The sequence below is a fragment of the Parus major genome, chromosome 11, assembly GCF_001522545.3.
Source record: "Parus major isolate Abel chromosome 11, Parus_major1.1, whole genome shotgun sequence".
Classification (NCBI taxonomy): Eukaryota; Metazoa; Chordata; class Aves; order Passeriformes; family Paridae; genus Parus; species Parus major.
Genome location: NC_031780.1, coordinates 10,727,826 through 10,737,598, shown reverse-complemented (window position 1 = coordinate 10,737,598; position 9,773 = coordinate 10,727,826).

Genomic DNA, 9,773 nt, shown 5'->3' with positions numbered 1-9,773 from the left:
CCACTCCCGGTACAGCCCCGCAAGGCGGGCGGTGCTGCCGCGGCCGCCACTCATGGCTCGGGACGGGACTGACGCGTCAGGGCCGCTCCGGGTCCGTCACGGCGTGGGCCCCGCCCCGCGCACAGAGATTGGTCCGAGGGCTTGTCTATCTTGTGGCGGGCGGACCAATGGGATCGGCGGGTGCACCTGTCACTCTCTCGGCTGGCTGAACGCGACGGGGGTGGAGTTCAGAGAAATGAGCGGCTCTCATTGGCCAGTGGGGCGCGCGGGGACGCACACTATTGGTCGGCAGGCCCGAGAGACCGCCTGGGGCGGGGCTTGGGCCCCATCCGGCCCCTCCCCGTGTCCGAGCGCACTGTCCGGGCCGCTGGGGGAGCAGGGCCGCGCTGAGGGAGCGGCGTAGCGATAACCGGGCTGCCTGGGAGAGCCCGGGGAGCCGCAGGAAACGAGGAGCTATGGCGATGCCATCCATGACAGCCGTGGGGACACGTTCCTGCACTGGACAGCGAGGGGCAGTAGAACAGTGGCACAGCTCTGCAGCTCGGTGAACACCGTGGCTGTGTGCCCGGAGGCATCCACTCAGCCTCGCCAAACTTTTGCAGTTAACTCTGACTGCATGTGCCAAGAACTCCAACCTCCTACTAGAGCTGACGTAATCAGTCATGGACTTTGGTCGCTCCTTCTGGCAGGCTACTAAAAATGGACATTTAAAAAACATTTTCAACTGTTTTTTTTTTTTTTTTTTTTCCCTCAGAAAATAAAAAACAAAAAACAAAACAGTTTTTCTCAGGGTCAGGTTGGAAGGGACCATAGTGGGTCACCTGGTCCAACCTCCCTGCTCAAACAGAATTACCCAGAGCACAGGGCACTGGGTTGTGTCCAGACAGCCCTGGAATATCCCCAGTGAGGGAGACTCCACATCCTCTGGCCAGTCTGTTCAGTGCCCACAGCAAAGTCCTTGCTCATGTCCAGGTGGAACTTCCTGGGCATCCTGCCTGCCCCTTCCTCCTGTCCCATTGCTGGACACCAGGAGCAGAGCCTGGTCCCTGCTCGGAGCCCTTGCTGCAGACAGGGACAGACAGGGTTGAGGGCCCCTCTCAGCCATCTCCTCTCGAAGGTGAACAGCCCCGGCCCCCTCAGCCTTTCCTGGTAAGAGAGATGATGCTCCAGTCCCTTGGTCATCCTCGTTGGATGGACCCTCTCTGTGAGCTCCATGACTCTCGTGCTGAGGAGCCCAAAACTGGACGCAGCACTCCAGATGTGCCTCAGCAGGGCTGAGTAGAGGGGCAGGATCACCCCCTTGACCTGCTGGCAATGCTCTTCCTCATACACCCCAGGATCTCACTGCCCTTATTGGCCACAAGAGTACACTTGCTGGCACATTTTAAACCTCCTTTTAAAATTAATAATACTGGCTTCTTCTACTATTGTTGAGCAGGTACATACACACACACCGTAAATTTATATTAACAATATAAAAAACACAGATATACATATAAAATATACCTCTAAAATTTGCTGAAGAAAAGGAAGAAAAAAGAATGAACCATAGGAGTTAGTTTTTATTTGTATTTAGACTTTTTCTGAGCCCAGTAGAACAATTACAGAAGTGCTATACCAAAACAGACATAATTTGTCAAGGTTTGGAATGTGACAACAAAATCCATGCTATCTCAAATATAAAAATTACAGAGAATTTTAAAAATCAATGCATGTAGGGTGGATTTATTTTTGTTCCTAAGCTATGAGCAACAATACCATGCTAAGGTTACCACTTTGTCTCAATTACTGCAACCTTCTCCTGTCCCCCATCCTCAAAATGCCACTTTAAAGTCTTCAGTCAGTTAATAATGTTATTATTCCGACTAAACCACTGTCTGAAGTTTCTAAAACCCTTTGGCAATTTCCTGTTCTTCAGTGTTTCAAATGCAAGCTCTTTGCCCGCACCACTAAAGTGCTACACAACTTCCCTTTAGGCTCCTGTATTATCTGCCTTCCACTGCTACGTGCACTAGTAGCAATCATTTGTTACCTCCTTGTTTCTTAATGTCTTTCCTACTATCTATTTTCTTTTTCCCGCTCTTAATCTCGTCCCACCAATTCTCCTTTAAAAGTTGTGTGTCCAGAAATCTTTTATGTGGTTACCTCCATCAGTGGGCTTTTCAGACCCAACCGTTCTTCAAAGGGTCTTGCCTGTATCAGGTGCTTGCCGAGGAAGGAAAGGTGATAATGAAATCCTCACTTACCTGCTTTGAAGATGTCATAGATTTTATCTTCCACAACTCTATGGCTTGAACAACATTTGGTGTTGACTGTACACGTTCAGGATGTTGCAAAACTATATTACAGTGGAAATAACATTTTGACATTGGTGTGAAGGATTGTGAGGAACACTTTATCAGGCCTTTGAACACAACATTGTTAATTCTCCAAACCCTACTATAGTCCAAAGTTTCCTATTTTGCTAACTAGAGGAATAATATTCTGACAAGAAAAAAGCCTCTGTCTAATAAATTTTCTTAAGTGCTTTTTAGATTCCCTTCCTAGTCACACCAAACATGAAATAATTCTACTTAACATAGCTTTGTATTTTGACCAGTACAAGAAATTATTCAGGCCTAGAATGCTTTTTTAAAATTACCTATTTTATGAAAGATTTCTTTCACTACAGTTGGTACCTGTAGCAAACATTGTATGTCTAAATAACCTTTAGATACCCCTTGTGCTACTTTTAGATACTCTGTATCTGTTTCACCCAGCATTCTAAATAGTAATAAAGGAATTTTTCCACAGTTCATACCCCAAAACCATAGGTACTCACAATCCAAACCCCCATATTGCCAAGCACCTTCCTGTGCCTTTGTGGAAGAATGAAGTGTGCTATGGCCTTATCGTTTAAGGCATGGTCAATGTGATGCTTAATTGTTCAGTATGGGAACACTCTGGATAACTCTGAAGGGACCAGAATTTCCCCTCGTGGTGGCTGTGGTTTGAGCAGAAAGCCGAGCTAAAAAGAGGTGAGGAAAGCTACAGTAAGTCTGTAATTAGCACGGGCTCGGCACCACTAGATGGTGTCCTGCAGCTGCTCTAGTCACACACCGCACTCCTTGGGCAGGTAAAGGGACAGAAACACCTCCCTGGCAGGAGCACAACGTGTGCTGCAGCACAGACAAGTGATCAGGCTCAGTGCTCCTGCTCACCTCCCACTGAAGTCCCCAGTGGTTCTGTAGGGAGGCTGAGAGAATTTACAAATAACCTACATAACCACACAAACCTACATAACCTTACTGATAATCACTGATATTAACATGACTTTTTCTTCCTACAATGCAAAGGTGACAGATTTTCTTTTTTTTCAAATCTAAAAAGCAGAATTACAAACATACTTAAAACCCTGAACCCTGATCTTTTTTTTTTTTTTTTGTACTTTCAAGTGCAATTCCTTTGTGATTTATATACTACAAGAACATACTATCAGCACTTTATAAAGCAATCTAAGTAACAATAAAAGCAGCCAAGTGAACAACTTAGATTTTTGTTTCCTTTTTTACCTTGGTGAAAATGGTGTGTTGCTTCATAAAGAGATTGTTTTAAATTTCTCCATACTCGTCTCTATTTCAAGAATTGTTAATAATAAGACATATTCCTTCAGTAAAAAAGGGGAAAGAAATTATCAGATCTCTAAAATATGTTGAAAAACCTATAAGAAGTTACTAAAAAGGTGTGTTTTCAATTTAAATGTATCTATGAAGCAGTGGATGGAAGAAGGTGATTTGAATGCACAGCAGTGCAAGTTATCCATAAGGAGGAAGACATCAGGTCACAGTTCTCTCATTCTGATGGACAATAGTACAAACAGTACAAAATAGTACAAACAATAATTAAACAAACTCTTTGGAATAGACACCTGCTGGTAAGGCTGGAGCTATTGCATGGCTCTGACCCTTGAATGGCAATGCCAGATACAGGCCAGAGAGGCATTTGCTTTGGGAAGGCTTTCCTGAAAATCATTGCCTGAAATGTGAATTCCCAGACAGATCTTCATGGCTTGACAGAAAATGCTGTCCAAATTCCTGCTACCTGTGCTGGGGCTTCAGCTGCTTTGGTACATTGCTGTATTTGGATATGAAATTAAGTTAACAAATTGTAAGAAGAAAACATCAATTAGCTCATTTAATTAATTAAATTAATTAAGCATTTTTTTTTTTAGGAACACTATTGGAAACTAACAGCAAATCAAACACAAACCCCTCTTCTAGTTTACACTTATCAGTGGGGTAGTTTGCTATTTTCTTATAAACAAGCATAAAGATGGAAACTTTTTCTACTAGTAGTCTTGATTCAAGATGATGTACTCATTTTTCCTATTTTATTTTTTTTAATTACAATGGAATTGCTAGAATGGATGCAGCTATAGCTGCACCAATATAAAAATGCTTTTCACTGTGTATCTATTTTCCCTGAGGAAGAGCTAAGATGGAACAGCACTAACTGCATCATCAAAATTTGTCATTTAGCTCTTAGGGTAGAATCACAGGACCTACTGTTGGTCTCTGCTCAGTCAGCAGCAAACTATTATAACAAGGACAAAATATTAAATTTATTTATTCCCCATAGAAAGCCTCCTGTCTTCCTAGACTTACTTAATATAAAAAGAATATATTTATGTATAATATTCAGACACTTTTGTATTTGAGTGGCTGTCAGTGTGTTTCACAATGCGAGAGATTGACTGTATTAATGGTTCCTGAATAGCAGAAGCTCCTATCAATGACTAATTAAAGATCATATCATAGACTTCAAACTACACTTTCTTCAACATGTCTCACACTGAGGAGAAAATACATTAAACATTTAAATCTGAATGTATTTCAGATTCCTTAATTTATGAACTAGAAACCTCAGTTACTGTGAGTCCAACTGTGCAGAATTCAGAACCACGAAGCTTGTAAAAATTGACTTACTGTACTCTTTTATTCCTTTGTATTTGCTTTCCTAACAGCTCTTATTTGAATGGTGAGAATTACAGTTCTAAGATGAATTTTGGATCTGCACAGTATGATTTTGATAGTAATTTCCTATTATAAAGAGAGAAAGGACTATTTTATCACTATTTTTTTTGAAGAAGTTGAACAGTTGAATCTGACTAGAGGCTTATAATGTCAGAATAAATCCCAAAGGAAGACTTAGATCCCAATTGCACTGGTTTTCTACTTATGGGAATACTTGCTTCTAGGTAAAACATCTCAGGAAAGATAGGTGGATGAGAAGCACTCATTTGTTAGTCACACATTTTTAAAATATGTTCCTTAGCTATCAAAATCATACAAATCCTGTTTATAAATACTAAAATGTAAAATTAATCTTAAAACTATATATCCATACTACTTACTTGTAATAGAAACATTGTTAGGATAAAAGGCTTTTAATTTCTATTCCTATTTAATTCCTGCCTTTGAATGTCTATTGATGAATTAAAATTCCTCTTTTTAGAATTTTCACAGCCATTCATTGAGAACTTTTTATAAGTTGTTAATCAGACTAACTAGACTTACAGCTGTAATTAATATTTCCTTATGAATAAGGTGGGTTTTTTTTCAATATCTTCCTTTCATGGAACGTTTTGAATCATAATGATGCAGATCAAACTTTTAAACAAAAAATATATGTAGTCACACACTCTCAAGGATAACTAAGATTACAGAGTAATCAGAATCAAGAATCTTTTTGAAAAATCAGTTTTGCAGATAATAGTTATTAAAGTGCATCTGTATGAGACATCTTTGGCAAATCAGTGAACACAGTCCATGTAAACAAGCTTTGATCAGCAGTTTCCACAATATCATTATGAACTCCAGTTTTTGCTGTAATGGTATGATATGATGAGTGAAAGGCAGACAAAAACCAATTCATAATTTTCAGATGGAAAATCACAGTTAATTTGTTGACTGAAAAATAACTACATAATTTCAGAGATGATAAGACATAATAAAGTAGGACTATTCTTTTCTCCACTCACACCTTGAGCCATATTTCTACACAAAAGTCACTTTCCTCCTTTCATCTTCTTATTCATTTCCTGGTAAAGTGACATATTAAGCAGGTATGTAAGTGGTTGGTAATTTTAAAAAGCTGAATATTTAAAAAACTTAGTGGATGACTGATCAAAGAACTGAATATGAAGAGTAAAGACTGGGGGGAGAGAGAGAGTGAATATGCAAAGGAAGCTTTCACATTCAATGGGGAACAGCTACAGATACTGAGGGTTGTAGATGTAGTTAATAAAGTTCCAAGCAGAGATGATGTTGGGCTTAAATCAAAGGCTGCCACTGAGCAGTGCCTTATAGCCCACCCTGCCTACTGCTTCCATAGCATGCTTCTCTAGGGCTGCTCCACTCCCTGGTGATCCAGTCATTTCCAGCTGCCCTGCCATGCAGCCTAACCTTGATGACCTCAGTATTCCAATAAAGGCAAAGCTTGTGAAAAAGACTTTTTCTTCCCTTCATCTCTCCAAACAGAAACTATAGCTGATGCTACTGACTCACAGTTTTAACTGTGAGCAGAGAAGTTAAGTCAGCAAATATAAAGGGCTGAATGGAACCTCAGAAACAAGCTTCTCCCTCACACGTATTTTTTTCCCCCCCAGTTCTTTATTCTGCATATACATTTCTGGCTCAAACTAAACAGTGTAGTAGATAGCATATATTTAGAAGATTGCATATAAAGAAAACATTTACTACATTAGGTCTTTCCAGAGCTAGACTGAACACACAAAGAAAATAGAAAGACCAGCAGCTCAGCATCTTCCCACAGGCTGCACACCTGGCACCTGGGGCTGATGTCAATGTGGTAGGGTCATTCTTTCACTGGAAACAGGCAGACAGGAGCTGATGATGTCTCAGATTTGTTCTCAGATTTTTAGGCAACACAAGCTGGGTAGTTCAGGAAAACAAAGTAACGTTTGGGCTCCACCACAAATGGATCCCTTCACTGAGCAGGAGAGGAGCAAGAACACTGACTCAGGTAACTATCTTGGAAATGCGATTGCATTCAGGATCTGGCTACCCAGTTACCCATAGCTGAAGAACCTCCAAAAAATGAACACTGGTAGATGGAAAATCAAATATTTACTCAGTAGGAAGCAATTTCAAGTCAAATGAGGTTACTTTTGGTTTCTACTGCATCATATCCAGCATATAGGAACCTCAGTCTGCCTCCCAGTTTGGATTATTCACAACAAGTCTAACTAGTCACAAATTAATGTTTTAGGGACATTAAAGACCAATTTAAAAAATCAGCAAAATTTCTGTTAACTTCAACAAGATTTCAGTTGAGAAATTTAATCTATGAATAAGAATTTAGGCTGGCAAAAAAAAATCTTCAATAGAACATCTCTGTCCCCATCTGTTTCAAGTGGTTTATTTTTTACCTGAGTTTTAATATATTTTCTATGCCATCTACAACTTTTTCCTTGTAAGTTAGTGTAATTTTGTATCTCCCATTCAGTTCTATCTGTTTCTTCAAAGTAATAATTTAATTTATTTTTATCTTCTATATATTTATCAGTTAAATCCACAAGAGGCTAGGAGGTCTAGTTTTTCTTCCTTTTTAAGGAACACAAGTAATGTCTCTGCAGTTTTGAAATCTGGCTTGGCTGTTTGTGGTATCATTACACAGCATTTCATTCTAAAAAGCAACAGTGTGAACTGAGATTAGATTTAAACTGAGTCTCTCCAAACATCATGAGAATTCTTCTGTCAAATAAAACTTTCATCTTAATTATCCTTAATAATTTCCACTTTGCAAACATAAGGTCCCTTAATGCCTTTGGAAAATGAAGATTATGAGAAAGAGACTATAAAAAGATAAACGTCTCGTTCTGCAGCATTTTAAATACCTTCTTTCAGATAGTAAATCTAATGTTAATTAATACTAAGGTATAATATTAGATTTCTCTCTTTTATGAAAATCCTGGATAGAATGTTCCCTAGTGTAGTATTTTCTGTGTTATTTTATATATTGGTTCAAATTTAAAGCCAAGAATATTGCTGAAAAATGTCAAGTAACTTATTCAATAGTCAAGCAAAGAACTACTGTCACAATTTAATTAATTTTCATTATTTAATTATATACTGTGTAATTATAAATTAATTTATTATTTTCAGTCCTTCTGAAATCCTGCTCGCCAAAGGTTTGAACACAGAAAAGTGATTTGAGTGTTTGAGCTGGACAGAAACTCCCCATTTTCTTTAATTTATGACAGCCTCAGTGTGTATGTCTGTGTATACACAAGCCTGTGTATGTAAATGCACCGAGTGCTAATTCAAACACATCTTTCTTAAGGAATTATGGCAGCTGCACACCTAGCCAAGCCCTGTATTCTTAGATAAACTAATATTATTTTTCCTAGTGCAAGACATAATTCAATATGCTAGCTTGTCTGAAACTAAGATATCTCTACAAAAAATACAGCCAACGTTTTTGTTTTAAAACTGCTGCTACTTCCTGCTGGAAATTGCATAAGGATGCTCTTGGAAAGGAACATGCAGTGGGCTGTGTACAGAAAGGAGAACACGAGCCAACATCCAGACAATAGAAACAGAGCAGCTGTACTTCCATGTGGGAAAACCATCACCCATACAATAGTCAACATTTCTTCCTAACACTCATTGCATTTATAGAGCCAAATCAGCCACAGTGACAAAATAAACACATTTAAAATTAAGATATTTATTATTTAAGATATTTCCTACCAAATAATGACAATAGATAATTTTATATGTTTATACCCTTCATATAAAAAGCTTTTCCAAGTCATATGGCACTTCTGCATCCTTGAATTACAGAAAGGATGAGTTTGGAATCATCCTCTGGAGACTGTCTGATCCAATCCCCCTCCTCAGTAGCAGGACCACTAAAAGCAGACTGCGCAGGACCACATCCAACTGTGGTTTCACTATCTCCAAAGATGGAGAGATGCTAAAAGCTTTCAGATCAACCTGTTCACTACTTGATCTCCTTCACAAGACCTCAAGCTTCAAGACCTGTCTGTACAGGCTACTGTGTACAAGCAGCAGCAGCAGCAGGTCTGCAATGAACAGCTATTTGGGGCAGAACACAGTATGAAAGCAAAAGTAAATTATGGAAGAGGACAGGATGGGAAATTGTTTTCTACAGAAAAAAAATATTGTGTAAACTGTAACAGCTATGCAGACTGCTGAATTAGTTGTCTCAAACTTAAAGGAAAAAACTCTCATCTCCCTTTCCTGCTCACTCGATCTCCAGCTATGGGTGTTTAACTACCCGAAGGAGAATTATGTGCTTTTGCCAGTTTCCTTTGCTGAACGTTTTGTTTCTCAGGAAGGATAATCAGAGTCCTGAGTTAGAATAAATCTGTACTGTTTGTAGAATGCACAAGGGGAGCATGAAAGATGATTCATGAAGCAGAAGCAGCCTAGGCAAGCCATGTTGTGGCACCTAGCTGGAGTGTGCTTCTGATACCCACAGCCCACATGGCATGGCTGGGATCTGAACACTCAGCCCAGCTGAACTCCACTGCACACACTATCACATCTAGAATGTTTTATATCATGGGTTGCTAACAGACCTAATGCATTTTTTTCCCCTAAGAAATAACTTAAAAGCATACTTGGATAATATAAATGTTTAATCCATTCAAAGTGGTAAATAATAATCAAGATATGTAGCTAAAGGATGATCACAACTGCTTCACAGATATGCTCAAAAAATACAAACTAAATACTAAATGAAAA